Source organism: Chenopodium album, chromosome 2 (assembly GCF_948465745.1).
Source record: "Chenopodium album chromosome 2, dcCheAlbu1.1, whole genome shotgun sequence".
In the NCBI taxonomy this organism is placed as follows: domain Eukaryota; kingdom Viridiplantae; phylum Streptophyta; class Magnoliopsida; order Caryophyllales; family Amaranthaceae; genus Chenopodium; species Chenopodium album.
In genome coordinates this window covers 54,966,051-54,977,301 of record NC_137835.1, presented here as the reverse complement: position 1 = coordinate 54,977,301, position 11,251 = coordinate 54,966,051, and the positions used below count along the sequence as shown (strand labels likewise).

Sequence of the window (11,251 nt, the reverse complement as noted above, 5' to 3'; positions counted from 1 at the left end):
AGGTTCGGCCGAACCAAGGGTATGTTCGGTCGAACCACAGTGAAAGTTCGGTCGAACTCACCTTTGGTTCGGTCGAACCATGGCCAAAACTTAATTTTTTGAAATCCGGGCAGAATGTTCCAGCAAATTTGCAAAAATAAAGGAGTGACCGAACCTGGAGAGAGTTCGATCGAACTACAGAGCATGTTCGGTCGAACCTCCCAGGGGTTCGGTCGAACCTATGATGAAACTTCAAATTTGCAAATTCTGGCAGAATGTTGCTGAAATTTTCTAAAAATTGAGGAGTGACCGAACTCGGGAAAGTTCGGCCGCACTACAGTATAAGTTCGGTCGAACCTCCCAAGGGTTCGGTCGAACCTTCTGCCATAATGCAAAATTTTTGTTCTTGGTAGAATGTTGCCATAAATCCTTGAAAATGCTGCAGTGGCCGAACATAAAGTGGTTTGGCCAAACTCCCATAAAGAATCACGCAAGTAAAAATAGTCCTTAACACACATCTAAACACCATACAATCATGCTAGATGGAAAGCATATAAAAAACCCAAGCACAATCAAAACTCAAAAATCCCAACAATCCAAAGTCGTAGATGGAAAAATAGAAGCAACATGAAAAGAAAAAGTAGAAAAGGGTTAGAGACTCGGGTTGCCTCCCGGAAGCGCTTTTGGTTAACGTCGTTAGCTCGACGTTCCTTGAGTTGATCAAGGAGGGTCGAATTGACGATGCACATCAAGAAGTGTCACATAAATCGGTTCATCACTTGGGAATCCTTCATAATAGGGCTTGAGACGGTGACCGTTGACTTTGAAAGGAGAGTGGCCATCTTGGGAGATTTCGTACGCTCCATATGGAAACACTTCTGTGACAATGTACGGCCCACTCCACCTTGACCTAAGTTTGCCCGGGAAAAGCTTCAAGCGGGAGTTGAATAGGAGGACTTTTAGGCCTTTGACGAATTCCTTCTTTACAATTTGAGCATCGTGCCAAGCCTTAGTCCGCGCCTTATAGATGCTTGCACTATCGTAGGCATTCATCCTCAACTCCTCTAACTCATGTAGCTCTAGAATCCTTTGCTCACCCGCACTATGGAGATCAAGTTGATTTGCTTGATTTCCCAATGCGTTCGATGCTCCATCTCCACGGGCAAATGACAATTTTTCCCATAGACAATCTTGTAGGGAGTGGTCCCTATTGGAGTTTTGAAGGCGGTCCTATAAGCCCATAGTGAATCAATGAGTTTGGAGGACCAATCCTTTCTTGTCCTAGCAACCGTCTTCTCCAAAATCACCTTGAGCTCTCTATTGGTGACCTCCGCTTGACCACTCGTTTGAGGGTGGTAAGCAAGTCCTCGCTTGTGAGACACCCCATACTTATCAAGTAGTCGAACAAAGGTGTGGTGCTTGAAATGCGATCCCCCATCACTAATTATTGCTCTTGGAACACCAAATCTCGGGTAGATTACTTTCTTGAAAAGATTGACCACCACCTTAGAGTCATTCGTTGGAGAAGCCACGGCCTCTGCCCACTTAGACACATAGTCAACGACGACCAAAATATACTTGTTCCCATGTGAATAAATGAAAGGACCCATGAAGTCTATAGCCCACACATCGAAAACTTCTAGAAATATTCCCCATCCGTTGACATCTATCACAAGTCTTGACAAATATCCAAGCATCCTTGAATAGAGAAGACCAAAAGAGCATAGATCGAAGGACCTTTGAAGCGGTCTTTTGAGCACTCATATGCCCACCACAAGGAGAAGAGTGGCACATATGGAGAACACTTTGAACCTCGTCGTTGGGGATGCATCTCCTCAACAAACCATCGACCCCCTCTTTTCAATAAAATGGGATCATCTTAAATGTATCTCTTGGCCTCGTGCTTGAGTTTTCGACGTTGTTGCGAAGTGAAATCCGGCGGTATGGCACTACAAGCTAAGTAATTCACAATATCCGCATACCACAGCTCCGATTTCACTTCAAGGACATAAATCACATCATCTCTTAGAGCGTCCTCTATTGGCAAGCCATCATCCTCAAACCTTGCACCGCCCAACCTTGAGAGGTGATCCGCCACCACATTCTCGGCTCCCTTCTTGTCTCTCATCTCATAATCGAAGTCTTGGAGGACTAAAACCCATCTCAACAACCTTGGTTTAGCTTCCTTCTTCCCTATCAAATATTTGAGAGCCGAGTGGTCGGTATACACAATTGTCTTAGAACCAATTAGGTAGGTTCTAAACTTCTCGAATGAATGGATAACCGCTAGGAACTCCTTCTCGGTAGTTGTGTAGTTTCGTTGGGCATCATTGAGAGTTTTAGACAAATAATGTATGACATAAAGTTTCCCATCCTTTCGTTGTCCAAGAACCGATCCAATAGCCTCGTCGCTTGCATCGCACATGAGCTCAAATGAAAGAGACCAATCCGGACCTTGGACAATAGGAGCGGTGCAAAGGGCTTCTTTAAACCTACAAAAGGACTTATGACAAGCATCATCAAACACAAACTCCTTATCTTGTTGCAATAGGGATGTGAGAGGCTTAGCGATCATTGAAAAATCTTTTATAAAGCGCCGATAGAACCCGGCATGGCCAAGAAAAGACCTCACTTCCCTCACGTTGGTGGGAGGAGGAAGTTTTTCGATGACCTCAACCTTGGCTCTATTAACCTCAATGCCGGCATGGGAAATTTTGTGCCCAAGAACAATCCCACTTTCCACCATAAAGTGGCACTTTTCCCAATTCAACACGAGGTTAGCCCTCTCACACCTTTCTAAGCAACGAGATAAATTAGATAGACAATCTTCATAGGTGGCTCCTCCAACAGAGAAGTCATCCATGAAGACTTCTATCTCATCCTCAATCATATCACTAAAAATGGACATCATGCAACGTTGGAATGTTGCGGGGGCATTACAAAGCCCGAAAGGCATGTGAAAGTCGTCTTCTCTTGATCCTTGGGGTCAATCGGGATTTGGAAAAATCCCGAGTAACCATCAAGGAAACAATAGAAGGAATGCTCTGTAAGCCTTTCCAACATTTGATCAATGAACGGTAGTGGAAAATGATCTTTGCATGTAGTTGTGTTAAGTTCGCGATAGTCAATACACATGCGCCAACCGGTAAAAAGTGTAGTGGGTACTAGTTGATCATGATCATTTTTCACTACCGTCATGCCCCCTTTCATAGGCACAACATGCACGGGAGATACCCAATCACTATGAGCAATTGGGTAAATAATTCCCGCATCAAGAAGCTTAGCCACTTCCTTCCGCACAACCTCTTGCATGGAAGGGTTAAGCTTTCTTTGCCTTTGCCTAACGGGTTTGGCATCTCCCTCTAGATCAATTTTGTGCATACATAAAGATGGACTAATACCTTTCATATCATCAATGGTATAACCCAAAGCTTTCTTGTGTTTTCTCAAAACATTGATCAAGAGGGAGGTTTGCTCCTCCGTTAGGTTAGAATTTACAATCACGGGGAAGGACTCATCGGGACGAAGAAATGCATAACTCAAGCCCAAAGGTAGAGGTTTCAAGTCTACCTTTGGTGCTTCCTTACCATTGGGGATCTCTTCTCTTTCTTCAACTTGAAAGAGGTCATGAATTTAAGGAGCCTCTTCTTCCATGCTCGCGCCCTTGCACTCCTTCTTGCTTTCCTCAAGCAAATCCTAATAGAATTGTATGTCTTCTTTGTGAGTACCTATCTTTGATTCATTCAACAACAAACTTTCAAGAGGATCATTAGTAGCATGCAAGTGGGAGCGAGAAAATTCATTAAGAACGGTATCAAGAACATCTACCCTAAAGCATTCACCACTTGAGGAGGGTTGTTGCATGACATTATTCAAATCAAACTCAATAGAATAATTGTCAATTTTCAAGGATATCTTCCCCTGCTTCACATCGATGATAGCTCTAGAAGTAGCTAGAAATGGACTACCCAAAATTATAGGAATCCTCTCATCCTCATCCATCTCTAGCACATAGAAATCCACGGGGAATGTGAACTTTCCTACCCTAAGGGGAATGTCCTCAACTTTGCCCATGGGGAACTTAACGGAACGGTCCGCTAGTTGGAGAGTAATGTTAGTGGGAGAGAGGGTTCCTACACTAAGCTTTTGGTAGACGGAATAGGGCATGAGACTCACACTTGCTCCTAAATCACACAAGGCTTTCTCAAATTCAATGTCATTGATAGAACAAGGGATGGAAAAGTTACCCGGATCTTTCAATTTGGTAGGTAGTTTGTTGGAAAGAATTTCACTACAATTGGCGGTCAAACTCATCGTCTCACACTCCCTTCTCCCACTCAAAAGATCTTTCAAAAATTTGGAATAGTGGGGCATTTGCTTCATAGCATCAACAAAAGGGACGAAAATATGCAAATTCTTAATGACTTCCAAAAACTTCCCAAATTGGGCATCAAGTTTAGCTCTCACAAATCGTTGTGGAAAGGGTAGCTTCTCCTCTCTAGGTTGGCGATTTAGGGGCAAGGGGGTGGCTTCTTTTTCCTTGGGCACCTCAATATGTTTTTCCTTTTCAACACTCAATGGCTCATTGGGTTTTTCACCCTCATTCTCTAACTCCACCTCTTCTTGGAGTTATTCCTCAATTAAAGGGTCACTCCCTACTACCTTCCCACTCCTAGTTGTCATGGCATACAAAGGTTTTGGGTTGACTCCTTGACTTGGGATGTGAGAAGAAGAAGAAAAAGAAGAAGAAGGGGATGAATTAGATGCAAGTTGAGCAATTTGGGTCTCAAGCATTTTCATATGAGCATTGGTTCGTTTTTGGGCCTCTTAACGTTTCTTTTGATCCTCCTCATGCATTTTTAAAAGAGCATCTAATTTAGCCATCACGGGATCTATTGGAGGGGCTCCAAGTTGAAGAGGTTGTTGAGGTAGAGGAAGTTGGGGTTGATGGAAACCCGGAGGCCTATTAGTTTGGGCATAGTTAGAAACAAATTGGCCCCTATTGCCTCCGGTGCCTTGGTTAGGAACATTGCTTTGTTGATTATTTCCCATGTTACCTTGGTCACCAAAATTTTGATTTTGATGGTCATGGTATCGGGAATTAGGTTGTTGGTTTTGATTACCATACCCCCTTTGGTTAGAGTAGCCCCTTCCATTGAAATTGGAAGGGCCTCCCCCACCATGGTATTGGTTATCATAACCACCACCACTTTGGTTCCAACCACGGTTTCCACCTTGATTCCAATTCCCCATTTGATTGGAGTTTGGCCTCAAGTTTCCTACATTTCCCATTCTAGGAGCAAAATTCATAGCATTGACATTTTCCATATTACCATCATATTCATGGGAAGGGGGCTGAACTTCACAAGCATATACACAATGAGAGGTATCATGATCATAGGTTTCACAATTAGAACAAAACATGCATCCTTGGGGAATTGTATTGTAAGAAGAGGGGGAGAAAGTATCCATACCATTGCCTCCCTTGGTTGAAGGGGAGGTATTACCATGAGGGTTGGACCTTTCTTTCATCAATTCATCCATTTGCTTGGTCATTTTGGAGATTTGGGTAGAAAGGTTGTTGATTGCGTTGTCTTGCTCCAATGCATAAACACCCTTGCTAGAAGTAGCATCCCTTTCTCCTTCGTACCAATCATCATAGTGCTTTGCGGCCTCCTCTATAATACACTCCACTTCATGCTCTCCTTTGTTCATGATTGGACCACCGGCCGCGGCGTCTATGCTTGTTCTTCCTTGAGGTGTGAGACCTCCATAGAAAGTGTGAATGAGTTGATACTTGGGTATCCCATGGTAAGGGCATTGACGTTGAAGCTCTTTGTATCGTTCCCATGCCGCACTTAGAGACTCACCACTCTTTTGGCGAAAACCTTGAATCAAAGACCGAGCCTCGGCGGTCTTCCTATGGTTATAAAACCTCCTCAAGAAATCCGTAGTCACTTGGTCCCATGTTGTGAGAGAATTAGGGGGCACCTCCTTCTCTAGCCATTCTAGACCTCTCCCAATTAGCGAAAATGGAAACATTTTGAGGCGAATATATTCTTGAGTCACTCCATTGACCTTTATTGTGTCACAATATTTCTCAAACTCTTTTAGGTGCTCATGAGGACTCTCAAACTTTCCACCCGAGAATTGTTTCCTCTCAATCAAGGCAATCAAATTAGGCTTGATCTCGAAATTGTTGGCTTGAGTAGTAGGAGTTAGGATCCCTCTTTGCGCTCTAAAAGCTTCAGGGGCCCCAAGACGACTCAAAGGCGTATTCTCTCCCTTTTTAGAACCTTCTTCACTCTCAAACTTATAGGTTGAGAAAGGGTTGATTTCTGAACTCGAAGATGATTTAGGGCTATCTAATTCTTCACTTGAGGGTGAAGAGGGTGGAGTATCTTCTAATTCCCTTTCTCCTTCGTACCAATCATCATAGTTTTTTACGGCCTCCTCTATAATACACTCCACTTCATTCTCTCCTTTGTTCACGATTGGACCACCGGCTGCGGCGTCTAGGCTTGTTCTTCCTTGAGGTGTGAGACCTCCATAGAAAGTGTGAATGAGTTGATACTTGGGTATCCCATGGTGTGGGCATTGACGTTGAAGCTTTTTGTATCGTTCCCATGCCGCACTTAGAGACTCACCACTCTTTTGGCGAAAACCTTGAATCAAAGACCGAGCCTCGGCGGTCTTCCTATGGTTAACATCCTCAAGAAAGCCGTAGTCACTTGGTCCCATGTTGTGAGAGAATTAGGGGGCACCTCAAGAGGGTGGAGTATCTTCTAATTCTCTTGCTCCTCTCGTTGGAGTGTGGGAATTTCTACTCCTTGCTCTTGCTTCTCTTCGAAGTAGGGACAAAGACCTCTCTAGCTCTTGATCGATGGGAATCAAAGATCTTGAGCGGGTTCTTCCTCTGTTCATACAACAAAGCTAAGAAGAACGTAAGCACTGACAAGTAACAAAAGTAGCAAACACTAACATTTAAAGATGAGGTAGTCTCAAACAAGCAATGAAATAGCAATGGAAGCCGTCTCCCCGGCAACGACGCCAATTTGACAAGGCAATAATCGTGTCGTTGAGCGACTACACCTAAATCTAATGAATTTATAACGCTCTACTGACCTAATACGTGTATAGGGTAAATAGAGGGGTCGAACCACAGGGAGAAATGATTAAGCACTGCATTCATTACCTAGGGTCTAAGGTATCTCGGAACAAGAAGTGTGAATAACTAAAAGGTTAAACTAAGAACGAAATGGATTAAAATTAATATAGCTAGGCACCAAGGGAAATGGGTAGATGAAGTTGACGCTTGATCATGCAATAACAAAGTAGCATATCAATGGTAAACTAAACATGCATGAATACCGAAGTAAAGGGGTCCAATCTAACCGCCTTCCGGGGTTAATTGGTTTCTCCTAACATAGCCTCTATGTTTCCACATTAGAACCATATATTAGAAGGTGCAATCAAAGAATTATTATCGATAGTAATGAATCTCAACTAAGTCAACTTTCGTTACTTGTTAGTAAACACTCATCTTTGATCAACTAACAATGTGCATTTGCAAGAAAGACCAAAAAATATCAAGCATGCAAAGACTTTAATCACCATTAACATAACCCCAACATTATAAGCATGAACAATTAGCAACTACACCATCCCCACACCCTTGGCTAGGTGACTACTCACAAATCATATTGAAAACAATATCAATCATCAAATCAATAAGCATCAAAACGATTAATGAGCAAAGAAGAAAAATCAAAGCAAATAAGCAAAATAAAAAACAAAGGTAAAGAGAAAGAGTAAGAGATTGCTCATTAATTGAAGATGAAGGTCTACAAAGGATTGAACAAACTCCTTCTTCAAAATCCAAGTTCATCAATGAAGAAAACCACACTTTCTCTCTCTACCAATGAAGACTAATAGTGTTTCTCTCTCTAGATTAAGCTAAAATGTAGAAAAATTAAAACTAAGTTAATCTAATCTCAAAACGTTCTAAGATGGGACTTATATAGTCCGTACAGAGCTAGCTGATAAAAGGAGAGGTCCGACCGAACAATGGGAAGGTTCGGCCGGACTACAGGGTAGGTTCGGCCAGACTACAGGGTAGGTTCGGCCGGACTACAGGGTAGGTTCGGTCAAACCTCCCTGATCCTGATCTAAATTTCATCTTGTCCCTGCCTCGACGTTCGGTCGAACCACTGAGCAGGTCGGCCACAGCTTCAGCAGGTTCGGCCGAACCTCTTCTGAATCATGCTTCCTCCAGCTTCTCTTGAGCTTAGCTTCCTCCTCTTGAAAATCCCGATGGTTCCTACAAAGCATAAGCATGAAAATCACAATAAGAACAAAGCGAGAAGACTAAGAAAAGGGAAGATAAAGGAGAAAGAAAAGAGGAAGCAAAACTAAGTTAAAATGCTTAGAAAAAGGGCCAAACAAGTGCAAATGAGGGGAGAATCCTTAGAGAAAAAGGATAAAAGAGTGGCATAAATGCCACTCATCAAAGAATTTGGCGCAAGCAAACAGAGGTTGGCGCCAGCTTTTGGCTTAAGCGCCTGGCGACAGGGCTGTCGTCTGGCGCTTAAGTCAAAATACCGGCGCTAATTTCTGTTCGCTGACGCTAATTCCTACATGCCTCAACAACTTTCTGTGCTCGATTAAATTTTCCAGTTTCGTGCAGTGTTTTTTCGATCCTAGTTGTGAAAAATATTTCTCAAATTTCCTACGTGTAAAAATTCTATGTTTTAACTCATTACGGATGGTCTTTCTATTGAGAACTTTTTTATGCATATGACAATAATGTTAATAAAAATTACGCACATGAAATACTTAGAACGTTTCGAGTCTTATCCACTCATTCTAAATCATTCCCGAAATAATTTTCAGGAATTAAAATAGAAATCCTCCCCAGTGGAGTCGCCAAAAACTATAGGGAATATTTCAAGCATTATACCTAGCTTGAACCCCACTGTGATCATACACTAAAGTACGGTGGCGTCCAAAGGGAAAGAAGATAGAGCAAAAGAGTCGCCAACAAGTTTTAGGAACTTGTAAACCGTTTACGAGGTGAAGGTTACACCCCTAAACGATCCAAGAGATCGTCAACTCCAATAGGTCTTGAACCATGACTGGTATTTCGGGGTTGAAGGTACAAATCCAACCTAAAAGAGATTGAACCTGCCCTAATAATATGCCTCTACTTTATTTTGATCGTATTCATGTGCTCTTTCTGACTAACATGCAATCAATAGGATTAACCCTAAACCTGTTTATCTATGTTGGTTGAATATTAATGCACAAATAAAAACTATTATTGGTTATCACTTGAATTATTATCAAATTAACCCTAAATAAGATTATTAATATCTCATTAAGCGTGATTACAAGTACAAATTCTCTTTAAACATGCATAAAAAGGTGTGATCAAGCAATAACAATAAATAATGTATCAAGCAACATAATAATAATAAATAATAATAATAATAATAATAATGTTAAAGCATAATAATAATAGAAAGATCCTAGGCATGATACTAACAAGATTAATAACATACCCTAGCATGTCACTAAACAATAAAAATCAAAGCTTTAACCCTAACATGATACTAACATGATATTAGGAAAGAAAATAAAAGGCATCGTACTTTTAATCATACTTGATAGTAATGTTACCCTAGACATGATACTAGGAAGATCAAAACGCCCTAAAATAACATTAGGAATCATAATAACAACCTAAACATGATTTATACATCATAATAATTAAACCATTAAAGTACTTACTTTGATGCCTCGTACCTCTTTCTAATAACAAAATACACACGTTACTAACTTCAAGGAAAACAATAATTAAAACAAACAATTAAATTAAATAATTGAAAGAGAGATTTGGGACCAAACCCTAGGAAATTAAAACCTTTCACGTCTAGGACGAAGGGAACTTCGAATATGGTTAGGTGTATCTAAATCTTGTGAATGCAGAATTTTGTATTTTGAGAAAAGCTAGTTTGGAAAAGAGAGAGAGAGAGAGTAATCAAGAATTTCTTGATGAGAGTTGGTGAATGAAAACGGAGTTTTTAGAAGGATATTTATAGAGAAAATAAGTCAAAAAGATAAAAAATCGAAACAAAGTTCGGACGCGTAAAACGAGGTTAGCACCAGACGCTGATATTAGCGCCAAGCGCTAACGCTAGCGCCAAGCGCCAAGCTTAGCGTCAAGCACTAATGCTGGCGTTTGGCGCTAACTTAATTATTGACGCGTTTTCTAAATTCAGATAGAAATTGCTGTACAGGAGGATAAAAACGTATTTCCTAAAAAACATTCTTTTATTCTAATTAAAACTCTAAAAAGTCAACAACAGTCAATTTATCAATGCTAATTGAATTAGGAATGAAAAGAACCTTCTAGAAGAATCTAGAAGACTAAAACCATTCCTAATTGCATTAGGAATGATAAATCCATATTAGGCCCTTCTCTAGATCATTGGGCCGCATATAAGGCTCAAACCAGGCCCAGTTTAGTATTTTGGCCATAACTTCCTCAATATTCATCGGAATTCGGCTTATAATATATCGTTGGAAAGATCTTTTCAAGCCCTATCAATCTAGACTACAATTGGACCCATATCATGGACCAACCAAATTGGATTGGCTGTTTTCTTAAAATAGTTTTTCAAAAACAGAGAAAAGAGAAAAGAAATTAAAACTATCCGCAACACTAAATTTTCCACACTTTCACTTCATTCGATTATGATTCGATGTGAAAGGTACTCATCACTGGGTTTTGTTTTGGGGAGACACAAATGGTTGTCTACAGCAGCCAACATGGTGCCTTGGTGCCTAAGTGGGGCTGCCATGTGGCGTAACATTATTGGAGATGGTTTTGATGTGTTAGCCGGTTTTGGGGAGTAGGAGTGGGGAGCAAGTTTGGTCCCCCCGGTCCCCCTCTCCAGGTAGTCCTCACCTACTCCCTCATATATGCTTGACACTTGTTGATTTATTACTAGTTTGCTTAATAATTTTATTTTAGTTTTAAAAAAAATGTGAAAATCTCATTGTCCCACATTGATGGGAGAGATTTTCATACTCTCATCATTCCCTATAAATACCCAACTTGGGGTATTGGGAATTATGCTTGGGTAAGAGTTGAATAGGGTAGTACCATTGTTAAAAACCCTTGAACTCATTATTACTCGGGCTTGGTCAGGCCTTTTTAACCCCAAGGCAATAGACCCTTTCGGTGGTCATGTTGTGGGCGGATCATCGT

General features: G+C 41.2%; 2 non-coding genes across 2 annotated transcripts; both read left to right on the top strand.

Annotated features, from left to right (window-relative positions):
* The first annotated feature begins 5,782 nt into the window (after positions 1 to 5,782).
* On the top strand, positions 5,783 to 5,888 carry LOC145608342 (small nucleolar RNA R71). Its single transcript, XR_014105785.1, has one exon. It is a non-coding gene; the product is annotated as a small nucleolar RNA R71 (small nucleolar RNA).
* Positions 5,889 to 6,559: 671 nt separating this feature from the next.
* LOC145608526 (small nucleolar RNA R71) lies at positions 6,560 to 6,665 on the top strand. The gene has a single exon (XR_014105826.1). It is a non-coding gene; the product is annotated as a small nucleolar RNA R71 (small nucleolar RNA).
* Positions 6,666 to 11,251: the final 4,586 nt, after the last annotated feature.